We start from the raw sequence: 10,891 nt of genomic DNA on the forward strand, positions 1-10,891 counted from the left end.
TTCTCCAGGTGCGGTCTCACCAGGGCCCTGTACAACTGCAGCAGGACCTCCTTGCTCCTAAACTCAAATCCTCTCGCAATAGGCCAACATGCCATTAGCTTTCTTCACTGCCTGCTGTACCTGCATGCTTACTTTCAGTGACTGATGTACAAGCACATCCAAGTCTTGTTGCACCTCCCCTTTTCCTAATGTGACACTATTCAGATAATAATCTGCCTTCCTGTTCTTGCCGCCAAAGTGGATAACCTCACATTTATCCACATTATACTGCATCTGCCCACTCACCCAACCTATCCAAGTCACCCTGCAGCCTCAGAGCATCCTCCCCGCAGCTCACACTGCCACTCAGCTTTGTGTCATCCGGAAACTTGGAGACGTCACATTTAATTCCCTTGTCTAAATCATTAATATGTATTGTAAATAACTGGGATCCCAGCACCGAGCCTTGCGGCACCCCACTAGTCACTGCCTGCCATTCTGAAAAGGACCCATTCAGTCCTACTCTTTGCTTCCTGTCTGCCAACCAGTTCTCTTTCCATGTCAATACCCTATCCCCAAATTCATGTGCTCTAATTTTGCACACTAATCTCTTGTGTGGGACCTTGTCAAAGGCTTTTTGAAAGTCCAGATACACCACATCCACTGGCTCTTCCTTATCCATTCTACTTGTTACATCTTCAAAGACCTTACAGCCCAGTCTCTAGGTTTCTGCAAAGCCACGGCCAGAACAATGGATGGGTATTGGCCATGCAGAAACCTGCGAAACCAGGTCGAAGTCCAGACACTGGGGCGCTGACATCAGCATACTCACAATGCCCCAAGCCGGCCTACACAGTTAATCTCGTTAAGGGGGCGCAATATCCCATAGAAAACTACCTGGTAGGTGATGGGAAACCAGTTAAACCCTTCACCTCGCAACGAAATACCAATTAACACCGTCTGGCCATCCCCGGTACCCCCGGACATAAGCGCAGATCAGAGAGAAAACTCATACATATCTTTTAAACAAAGAGATCCCAAGATTTGGCGGGAGATAGGACGGGTCAGAATAGTATAACTGGCCATGACCTTTGGGTTTTAAACTCAAGTCAAACGGATGCAGGAGGAAGAAAAGACAGGCAAGAAGAAGCGAAGTGCAAGAGAGAGGAACCGGCACGCAACTCGAGAAGAAATACTGCAAGAAAACCTGCAAGGAACGCAAGAAATTGAAGGAAGAAACTCAGGGGACAAGCACGACCCTCACGGAAAGCAGCGGAGAAGCAGCACGAACAGCCTGTAACCCCAGTAATAGCCCCATGGTGAGCATGTACCCCGATCCTGCATATCCTGGACATAGTTTAGTGTAGATGGGAGGGTGGTTTGAATAAACGTGGGTGTGTACATGAATATGTGTTGGTCAATTTTGCGATGTGTCGTACGTTCCCCATCTTACAGCCAAGAAATGTCTAGTAGAACTGTGTCTAAGTATTTGTTTAGTGATGCATATGTCTAATAGAACTGTGTCTAAGTATTCGTGTAGTTGTGCATATGTCTAATAGAACTGTGTCTAAGTATTCATGGACAATAGTCCCAAGCGTTCAATAAAAGCCTTTTCCATTTAAACCCTGGTCTTCAAATCTGGTCTGGTTGAGTTTTTTTTCTGCACTATCAACGCTCCTGCATCTAAGTCCAGTGTCTAGAACCGTAGGGGGTGAGTGGGTCGAACAACTCACGGGGAACCAGTGTGCGCGGCCTGGTCAAGGGATCAGAGCAAGGCACGGGGACCTTAGGTCGGGCGAAAGCTTGGCGCAGAAACCCCTTACACCTGAGAAATGTCAAAAGTTTTGTTTTAGATTTAGAGTTTTACTATCGCAATTTTTAAGAAACATTTAGACAGGTACATGTATAGGAAAGATTTAGAGGAATATAGGCCAAAGGCAGGCAGGTGGGACTAGTATAGATGGGACATGTTGGAAACAGGTCTTTTGCTCCTCTGAGTCCACGTCAGTCACCCATTTACATTAGTTCGATGTTATCCCGCTTTCTCATCCACTCCTTACGCACTAGAGACAAATTACAATGACCAATACACCTGAAAACCCGTGTGTCTTTGGGATGTGGGAGGAAACCAGAGCATCTGGAGGAAACCCACACAGTCACAGGGACAATATGCAAACTCCATACAGAGCACCTGAGGTCAGGATCGAACCTGGGTCTCTAGAGCCGTGAAGAAGCAGCTCTACCAGCTGCACCACAGTGTTCATCTGATCAATCCACTGTCCTCAAATACAACTTTCAAAGCAATTGGCAGGAAAAGCTATATTTATTGGGAAGCACTGAGAGGAACCTTATAGGTAACAGCTAAAGGTGAGAAATGTTGGAAGGTTGCAAGGGGGAAATAATTCAGTAAACACATTAAGAGAGGCAATTATATTGTTTTACATTACTGTCAATGGTTTTAATTTTCTGTCATTCAAGAGAAGTGCAGTAACTAATAGAATAGATGTAGATGTGAAATGAAGAAAATGGCATGAGATTTTTACAGACCTTCCAGTGCAGCCCAGCAAAGGTTTCAACAGAAAGTCTGATTCACCATGTTATGGCCTCTGACAATTTCCACCAGGTCTCGTGTGCGTGGAGAAGGGACGGGCTGCAAGTGAGAACATCAGAGTGGGAATATTCATGTTCCAACCTACGACATGTTAAATGCCTTAATATCAAGGGAGAAAATCCAGCTTGCCAGCTGGTGAAGTGATGACAGATGGGCCAGGGTAGAAAGATCTTAAAATGCAGGGTATAGCAACTGCGTCAAAAAGAAAAAGCACTAAATACACTTGTGAAGATGAATACTCGACAGGTCTGGCTTTAACTGGTCGGAAATCTTCCAGTCGTTGCTATTCTCTACAAATCACACATTTACCACAGTTTACACAGGAATTGATTAGCAGTTCCAAACATTCATTATTTCATTGAAGGCTAATCTGGATCAGAGAAGTTATTAAGATGTGAAGATGAATACTCGACAGGTCTGTTATTATCAAGTTATTATCTTGAAAGATAATGAGACCCTTCAAAGGCCTCTTGTTATTGAATATTAATATTCCAAAGAAAATAAATAAATAGCAAAGCAGTTAAATCCAATTTGCTCATAAACTTGAATGGGGCATTTGCCCTCATTTCATCAACAATACATTTAATGTTAGACTACTAGAATAATTTGCCAAGTGATTTCGTGCTAGTCATATTTTTTGATCCATACATGGTTTTCTTCAAAAGGTATAGAAATGCATTAAAGATTAAATAATTTACATCACTTTGGCTGATTGTATTGTCACTGGAGGACCTAGTACATACACAACGTTAAAAAAATACTGATTGGTTTGGCATATATAACAGATCCACAAATATTTTGAGCATCTATTCTTAATATCTATAAATTGTAATCAATCTCCCAAATGCAGTCAATTCTTTAGATTGGATTTTACAATACAGTCTGCCCAGCAATATTCAGCAAAGCTTTATTCTAGAAGTAACATTTAAGGGTTACGTTTTAATCATTGCACTTTCTTTGTCCCTCTGCAGACCGCTGTAAGAATTCCGAACAATGTTACTTGCCTTATGTCTTCTTGGTGAAAGCACATTCTCCTGCAGACATGCATTGACTAATCATCGGAAGTATTAAGAACTCCAGGAGATACTTTCACTGATAAGTATTTCATTTCTGTCAGAAATGTATAAATTATTCATCAAACAAGAAAACAGCCCAGCTGTGGTCTGTACACTGAAAAGTCACATCTGGACTTGTTTCATTTTGCAGTTTGCCAAGAAACTCGAGCATTAAAACATGAATTTATCAGATTTCTTTAAAGATTTTATATTGAAATGGAATATATGTTTTGTTTGCTAGACTCCTTAAAATCACTTACCACCTTTAGGCAGCCACCCAGCTGCCGCTTGTAAATGCAATTACAGCAAACTCCTGGTAGATTGTTCACGAGACTGAGTTTCGCTTCATAATAAAGATCATATTGAATACTTCTTTACTCATTTCCAAACATGCTTGTAAAAGGTCTCAACAGAACATGATTTGTTGCAGGTTGTAAAGAACTAACGAAAGCGACAGACTACGCACACCTTCTGTCTAAAATTACAACGGCTGCAACTAGACTATCCTTTCTCTTTCCCTTCCAACCTCCCCACCCACCCCCTGCTTCAAACTAAAAACATTTCCACAACCATTCTTGGCAGATTATTTGGTTGCATAGTTTAAGAATAACATAATGGGCCAGATAATTTTATCAAAGGATAGCATGTCATGTCAGAAGAAATTAGGGTTGCCTGAAATAGTACAAATAAACCATAACAATGGGAAGAAATTGCTGACACTGTTTAGTTCACAGCCATAATCAAAGTTTATAAACAGAACACTGAAGATTTTATTACTTCTTTTCCAATTTGCTCAAGAGGAAACGTATTCTTTTATAAACGAGTTATGCTGATCCATGTGTGCAAATGTGACAGGTTAATCAAATTTACCAGCTCCAACATGTAACGCATATTCCCCCTGAAACAGACACAAAAAGCTGGAGTAACTCAACGGGTCAGACAGCAGATCTGGTGAAAAGGAATAGTCGACGTTTTGGGTCGAGACCCTTCAGACTGAGAGTCAGGAAAAAGGGAAACACGAAATATAGACAGTGATGTAGAGAGATATGGAACAAATGAAATTGAGATTAATGGTTGGTGGGAATGCAAATGTGCAAGGAGCAATTAAATAACAAGTTACAACCCAAAGTTTAACCCAAAGCCCTTAAAAACATGACATCAAATCATGACTGAATTATTGGGGCCCATATGTCCTAAAGGCCTGGAATTAAACTGTAAATTCTAGGACAAAACACAACTTTCAGCAAAAGATCAGACCCTTTGATTATTTGTAATAATTGTTTAAATGGGAAAATGAAACCCAAGGATATTAAAACAACAGAAAGAACAGGAGGCCATTTAATGATCAAAGTTTGATCTAGATTATTTGTTACCTCGATGCTATTTTTCTGTACTGCCCCTGTATCCCTGCATTCGATAATGTCTGTTTTGAATGCGATCAATGCCTGACCTCTGGAGCCTTCCGGTGTACTGAATGTCAAAGATTCACCTTGTTTTCAGGCATATATATGTCCTGCTTAAGGTATGACCTCTGATTCTAGCCTCCTCAGACAGTGGAAACAAATTAGGAATTTTGTAAGTTTCGATCGAATCTCCTCTCATTCTTCTAAATTTCGGAGAAATTAGGCTTATCTACACAATCGCTTCCCACAGTGTAAACCCACCATTCCTCAAACATGTGTAATGAATCTTTACCGTGCAAACTCTATAGCAAATTCCTCTTTATTTCAAACAAGGAAACCAAAACTGTACACAGTATTCTAGCTCTGATCTCACCAAGGCCTTTATTTTATTGAAATACTGTATTCCTATATTTATTTCTAAAATTAATAATAAAAGCAGTAATTTATTATCCAAAAGCAATCATTTATTATCCAAAATACTTTAATAATAAAAGCAGTCACACCATCCGTATTGTGGAGGGATGATTGATCGCTCTGACTTCATGGACCAAAGGACTCCATGACTATAGTTTTACAACTGTTTGCCTTCTCCTCAGATCTCCTTTAAATTTCTCCATTCTTACCTTAAACCTATCCCCTCTAGTTCTAGATTCCTCTGCACTGAAGAAACTCTAGCTATCCTTCTCATCAGTTGACCATCGAGTTTGATGTCATCATGTTGAGAGTCAAGAGTCAAGAGGGTTTATTGTCATATGCAATGGGAACAGAACAATTAAATTCCTACTTGCTGCAGCATTACAGGAACATTTAAGCAACAATACAAGGAATAAATATATAATAGTCCATAATGCAATAGGTTATCAGGAATACTAGGTAACCAGATCATAATAGTGCACACTGATGTACATTGTGCAACCTATATAAAGTTCATAGCAGATATTTAGCTGAAGTAGGGCTTGGTCCAGTGTGGAGTGGAGAGCCACTAAGATCGCATCCACTGTCGATTTGTTGTGGCGGAAAGAAAATCATAGTGGGACCAGTTCCTTACTAAGGCAGGAGTTGATATGTGCCATAACCAATCTCTCAAAGCACAAGTGCAAGGCCATCGTGGCATGCCACCTTACTCTTCTTGGGCACTGGTATAAAGAATGTTCTTTTAAAGCAAGTGGAGATCTTGGATAGTCGTAGTGAGAGCCTGAAGATGTCTGTGAAAAAAAACAGCTAGTTGGTCTGCACAGGTTTTAAGAACACAGTTAGGTACAACATCAAGGCAAGATGCTTTCCGAGGGGGTCACCCTCATGAAGGATCTTCAGCCTCAGAGATGGAGATCGCAGTGTTGACGAGGACTGTTGGGGCTCGTGAAGGTACGTTGTTGTTCTTCCTCTCAAAGCAAGAGTAGTAACCATTACGTTTGTTCAGATTTGATGCATCGCTATCACTTGAGCTACTTGGTTTCACCTTTTAGGAACTAATGGGGTGCAAGCTCTGCCATAGTTGCCATATGTTTGTCTAATCCTCCAGCTTAGACCAAAAGTATCTCTTTACTTTCCTGATAGCTTTGTTGTGCAGTCTTTGCGCGGGTGTTGTGCCACATACACTCCGAGACAGTGGGAAAGACGCTGTGATAGGTGCAGATACTGCGCCTTCCTGCACTCTCTGGCTCTGGTGACTCGGTCCTGTCAGCTGCCTTCAAAGTTGATACAGGCCCTTTGGTCAAAGCATACTAGCCTTCTCTCTCCTGGGCACAAGACTCCAACTCTCTTTAACAGCAATAGTGGTCAGTTTAGGCCTTGGGATACCATGCTCACACATGAATGGTGTCCAAGATCACCAATTTCTAGCTCTCTATCACTACCCAACTAACTCCCAGTCTCAGCTCAACTGCTGCTAAAATTGCCGTAGCCTTTATTATGTCTGGTTTCAGCCATTTCAAAATGCTCCCAGCTAATTCTTGATTAGTATGGGTGTCAGGAGTTATGGGGAGAAGGCAGGAGAATGGGGTTAGGCGAGAGAGAGATAGATCAGCTATTATTAAATGGTGTAGACTTGATGTGCCGGATGGCCTAATTCTGCTCCTATCACTTATGACTCCCCACACCTTCTATTCTCCACAAACACAATCATCTATGATCCATTTCCATTCATCTATCCATTCATTCAACAGTGACTGATCTTGTCCAGTGAATTGTAACTTTTACAATTGCCACATTTGCTTTCAAATGCCTCCATGCCCTCACCAATGTACCTTCATATACCCTCAATATCCCTGTATCCTACCGAGATCTTTCTATTCCTCCAGTTCTGACTACTTGCGCATTCCCTACTTTAATGGTCCCATCATTTGTCAATTGTGTTGGCCCGTTATGGACCAATATCTCGGAAGCCCCTTTCCCATCTTTCCCATCAGTGGATAGTTAATTCAGTATCTGAAGAGGCAGTACAAAAACCCATAGCCAGGCCAGTAAGTGTCCAAGTATGTTTAATTTATATTTGTCCAATTTCAGAGTTAGAGAAAGAACAATAAAGTTAGATTCTAATTGTTCTGACAACAATATTCTAGTGCCAAGATGGATCAAGTTAATCTACATTTTCTTTGAAAGCATTTTTCTTAATGGAATAACAGGGTTCCTCTGGTTAAATTATTTTTCAATAGAAATCCACTGACTTTCAATGTATTTCCTCTTCTTCTCAGGCAACATTGTATACCCCATGAGGGCCCCATGCTTTTCCAAATGTAAGATCTGAAAAGAAGTGTTCTTTTGTCAATATTTTGCAAGCTGGGACAGGGTGTTGTCCATCACCATTAATCAAATTGTGAGCATGTTTGGCAAAGAAAACCACGACAAACAAACTAGCTATTTGACAGAGGAACCATTAGATGTGAGGCTATTCTTTAATGTATTTACTATAAAGTATGTGACCTGGTCTCTTCTGTGCATTCTGTTTGTACATTTGATGCATGTTTTTAATGAACGGGGATGTAAAATCACAGCAATAGGAAAATCAGTTTCCTATGAGCTTTTCCAGCCCCACTGCTATAGTTTTGGCAGAATCCCTCTTTATTGAACTTAACGCTGTTAGTGCTGAAAATATAGGGGCAGCAATGAGTTCCAGTGAAATTTACTCCGAGAGTTAACTTTACAATTAGGTATCACACAGTCTGTCTCTTACATTAACAATATAACAAATAAATGTTGATATCCACTGTACTATTCAGTAAGGTCATGGCTAATGTTTTACCTTGGGTCCACTCTGAACTAATCCCTTGAAGAGCCATTTGCAAGGGATTCGTGCAGGTGAGGCATCATCTGGAGTGCAGTTTTGGTCCCCTCATCTAAAAAATAGATACAGTACCATTGATTGCCATCCAAAGAAGATTAGCTGGGCTAACTCCTGGGATGAAAGGGTTGTCCTACCAAGAGGGACAAAATAGTTGGGTCTGTATTCCTTGGAGTTTAGAATGAGGAGAGAACTTCTTCTTCTACCCAAAAGGGGCTTGATAGGAATCTTCTACACATCCCTGTCATGAATGGCCAACCCTTACTTTGTAATGGTGACCCCTAGTTCTATATACCTTCTGCTGAGGGAAACATCATCTTTGCATCAATTCTATCAAGTCCCAAAATAACTTTTATGTTTCATTGAGTTCACTTCACGTTCTTCTAGATTTGGTCTCTCCTCTTACTACACACCCGTCGTCCCAGGAATCAACCTGACGAGACTAGAGACTCTGTAAACAATATTCCAGATGCTATCTCACAGGACCCTGTATAATTGGAACAATGTGCATTCAGTAATTTTGTACTCAAATCCACTTGGTTCTTGGTTCTTGGTTCTTGGTTCTTGGTCCTCCAAAATATTCCAAATGGAATTTAAACTGCAATAAAGTACAGCATGCCTTTGTAATTGCTTACTGAACCTGCATATTAACTTTGACTGATTTGTATACCAAGGCAGGTACATTCCTATGAACACCAACACTTTTCAATCTCTGTCCAGTTTGCATTGCCTTTCTATTTTTTTCTACCCAATATACAATACAATACAATACAATATATCTTTATTGTCATTGTACCCAGGGGTACAACGAGATTGGGAATGCGCCTCCCATACGATGCAATAATTTAGGTAATTTAGACAGCAGCAACCCAACGAAATGAAACAGTTGTAACAGTTTTGGACAGGGTAAAGTGCAAGTTGATCTATGCGTTGTGGCCATCCGGCTCAGCAGGACCGGTTCATAGCAGCTATGGCCCTGGGGATGAAGCTGTTCCTGAGTCTGGAGGTGCGGGCATAGAAGGCCTTGTATCGTCTGCCCGATGGAAGGAGTTCGAACAGACTGTTGCAGGGGTGTGAAGAGTCTTTGTGGATGCTGGTGGCTTTTCTGAGGCATCGTGTGTTGTAGATGCCCTCCAAGTCTGGTAGCTGTGTTCCGATGGCCCTCTGAGCTCTATGGACTACCCGCTGTAGAGCTTTCCTTTCTGCCTCCGTGCAGCTGAGGTACCACACAGGGATGCCATGCGTTAGGATGCTCTCTATGGTGCAGCGGTAGAAGGTCGTCAGCAGTTGTTGGGGTAGACCTGACTTTTTCAGTGTTCTTAAGTGGAACAGTCTTTGTTGTTGACCTTCATTTGCCAATTTCTATCCTCCTCATTTAGGTGATCGAAACGTACTGGAGCCTCTTTTTGCATCCACCACACAAACACTCTGTCACCTACATTGTTGTCATCAGCAAACTTGAATAGTTATACTTAATCCCTTCATTGAAGTCGTCAATGCACTTTGTGACCAGCCAGGATCCCAGCACTGGTCCCTATTATTCCCAAAATCACCAATTCATTCTTATTCTCTAATTTCAGTCCACTAATTAATGCTCAATACACACCCATCTATTACCCCAACCCAGGTCCTTTAATTTTGTTTAATAACCTTGTGTGCCAACATTTGTAATGTCCTGCTGATAGGTCAAATATCCAACATCAATTGCTTTGCCTTCGTCCATTCTGTTGGTCAAAAAATCAAATACAATTTTAAAGGATTTTTCTAACATGATTACCCTTTCATAAATCATTGTTGGCTTTGACTAATCCTATATTTACTTTCCAAGCACCCAGTTGCCATTTGCTTAATAATACATTTCAGTATTTCCACTGCTTTTTAAGTCAAGCTAATGAGCCTATAGTTCTCATTTTTTTCTTTCCCTCTTTCTTAACTGGTCCAGTCTAGTTCAGTTTCAGTTCAGTTCAGTTTAGTTTATTGTCACGTGTGCTGAGGTACAGTGAAAAGCTTTTGTTGCGTGCTAACCAGCCAGCGGAAAGACAATACATGATTACAATCGAGCCATTAACCAGTCATATAGTTCAGCAATCATACAGCCGCACTGGCGTAGGTTTCTATTTAATGCCAACTTGTGCTTTGACATTTGATATTTACTACAGGGCTGTCATTTCTATGCCTACTCCCCAGGAACAAAAGTGCAAATCAAACATTAAGGCCACAGAGCTAATAAAAATCCCTTTACCTCTGGATGGTGTTGCAATAATGAAAAAATCATATTCATAGAATCATGCAGCTCAGGAACAGGTCCTTTGATGCAACTCGTCCATACTGATCATCTACCCCGGGCCTGTTTGGATATCTCTTTAAACCTTTTCTCTCCATGTATCTGTCGAAGTGGCTTTAAATGTTGCTATAGTATCTGCCTCAACAATTTCTTCAACAACGCATTGCTTTTATATACCATCGTCTGTGTGGAACCGTTGCCCCTCATGTTCCTGTTCAATCTTTCCCATTAAGCAGGAAAGAATCCAGAAAAGATTTACAAGGATGTTGCTCGGAGTCG

At 41.0% G+C, this 10,891-nt stretch overlaps 1 protein-coding gene across 1 annotated transcript in view; it reads right to left on the reverse strand.

The window, feature by feature from the left end:
- c1qtnf7 (C1q and TNF related 7) overlaps positions 1 to 4,056 on the reverse strand; it is a 42,782-nt gene extending 38,726 nt beyond the window's left edge. Inside the window, exon 1 of the mRNA XM_078411000.1 lies at positions 3,906 to 4,056. The gene's annotated coding sequence lies outside the window, so the exon portion shown is untranslated. The remainder of the gene's footprint in view (positions 1 to 3,905) is intronic.
- Positions 4,057 to 10,891: the final 6,835 nt, after the last annotated feature.

Source organism: Rhinoraja longicauda, chromosome 1 (assembly GCF_053455715.1).
Source record: "Rhinoraja longicauda isolate Sanriku21f chromosome 1, sRhiLon1.1, whole genome shotgun sequence".
Taxonomy (NCBI): domain Eukaryota; kingdom Metazoa; phylum Chordata; class Chondrichthyes; order Rajiformes; family Arhynchobatidae; genus Rhinoraja; species Rhinoraja longicauda.